General features: G+C 34.4%; 1 long non-coding RNA gene across 1 annotated transcript; it reads left to right on the top strand.

Annotated features, from left to right (window-relative positions):
- Positions 1 to 42: 42 nt before the first annotated feature.
- Positions 43 to 852, top strand: LOC21384219. Its single transcript, XR_002902032.1, has 3 exons — positions 43 to 93; positions 385 to 673; positions 796 to 852. It is a non-coding gene; the product is annotated as an uncharacterized LOC21384219 (long non-coding RNA).
- The last annotated feature ends 1,183 nt before the right edge of the window (positions 853 to 2,035 follow it).

Genomic DNA, 2,035 nt, shown 5'->3' on the forward strand with positions numbered 1-2,035 from the left:
ATATATATATATATAAAGGACACTAATATTAAGACTATCTAACTTGCCAGTCAGTTTGTTACATCCCTCAAATTCCTGTGGGACACTTTTAAGGTAACGTTTTCCCCTTCTTTACTAGTATATTCTAAATTTTTCTCACTTGGAAAAAGTCCCACGCATCTGTTTGGCAGAGGCATAATATATGATTTATGACTTCTCTTCAATTCCTTCAGCTTGAATTTATTTTTTGTCATGTGATTAATCTAATATTGCAATTTGTATAGAAAGCTTAACCAACTCTGAATGATCAATCGGCCAGTAGTCACCAACCGTCGAAAGATTATTTGATATTTCATTTTAGTTTCTCTTTTTTTACCTTAAATAATTGTGTTGTACTATGATCAGGCAAAGCCCAGCAACATGGAAGAATTGGAAGCTAATTCCTCAACTCCGAAGCCTCCTCTACTTGAAAATTACGAAGGGGACAATCGCGGTCCTTCGCGAGACAATGCGTGCGCAAAAGCGAAGCAACGGCCAGAACTTGGTCGGCCAAAAGCTCCGAAACATGTTCCTCCGAGACCTGATGAATTGTGCTCCGTCGAATTAGAAGCCAAACTTTACTGAAATCCTGGAGCTGATCAACAAGTTGAGTCGTGACAAACTTCAGATTACCGAAAAATTAGATCAAGTGATGGTACGTGTGAAAACAAGTCGCAAATCGATTTTATATATAATTGAGCATTGTTCTTTGTGTTGCTTAAATTATTATGAGTTTAATCTGTGAAATTTGTTCTTTCAAACTTTTTGTTTTAACAGTTTGAAAGGACAGAAATTGTCCACGCATTAGAAGAGCTGAATTATGATGAAAGGAGATTAAGGAGAAATATGGTCCAGATTAGGAAAGAACAGGACATTTTCGTACTATTTCTTGACGAGCCACATTTTGCAAACAATACTACTCACCAGGGAAAACCGGCTACTAAGTCATGCCTATCGAGAGAAGAGCTTGTTAAGCATGTAAGGAACTAGCATAATGAATTTTAACACCTGTATTATATTGATTCTTTCCGTTTTTTCTTTTTGATTTGTGACAATTGAAATGGATTCAGAAATTGCATTTCCGGGTTCGTCATGGAGCCGCCAGTTTGGCCGAGGAAAAGCAGCTCTTCAGAGAGATCAAAGATGCAGGCCAACATTACGAAGATGTTGCTAACTCGTGCTTGTTGGTCGAAGAGATTAACGGCTCAGTAAGCTTAATTATCATTCATGAATTTGTTCAAATCGGTGCATATTTTTAAACATTAATTCGCTCGAAATTACATCAAATGAAAAAAAAAAAGTACACAAAACTAACAAAATGTAACAAATCTCGCGGTCAAAACTAAGCGTATTAGTAGGAGAATTTTCAGTATGAATTCACTAAAGCAGATCAATTGTTGACAGTTCTATCGCGAAATGCGATGCGAGAAAACTCATAGAAAGACGACTAAAGATCGACTTGGAGATATCATGACATGGCCTAGGAAGGAAAATGTTGCTGAAGCCATTGTGCTGGGAAATATCTGCAACTCCTTGAGTTTAAACAGGAAATCCGTACGGGAACAACTGAAAGTAAGAACAAATAATTAAGCAGGTTGTGTTTGGAGTTTTTTTTAATTTTTGTTTTCGCGTTTTTCGAGAAAAAAATAAAAATGAGAAAGAAACGACATTTGACACAATTAAAAATAAAAAACAGAAATGAAAATAATTTTTTGATTTAGTGTAAAATTAGAGAAAAATGCAAAACGACTTTTAGTCGTTTTTCATTTTTTGTTTCCGTTACACAGAGAGAAATAGAGAGACATTAATAGATTTTTTTATACTGAAAATGATCTCTTGATAAAACTACCAAACGCATTTTTAAAAATAATTTATGTATGAGATTGAAAACATTTTCATATAAAAAATAAAATTATTTTAGAACGAGTTCTAAACGCACTCTAAGATTTCTCATTTTGTCTCACCACAATTAAGAATCTTGTGTTTTTGTTGTAAGGTATTGAGTAATGAACTAGAA

The sequence above is a fragment of the Morus notabilis genome, unplaced genomic scaffold (genome assembly GCF_000414095.1).
Source record: "Morus notabilis unplaced genomic scaffold, ASM41409v2 Scaffold5179, whole genome shotgun sequence".
Lineage (NCBI taxonomy): Eukaryota > Viridiplantae > Streptophyta > Magnoliopsida > Rosales > Moraceae > Morus > Morus notabilis.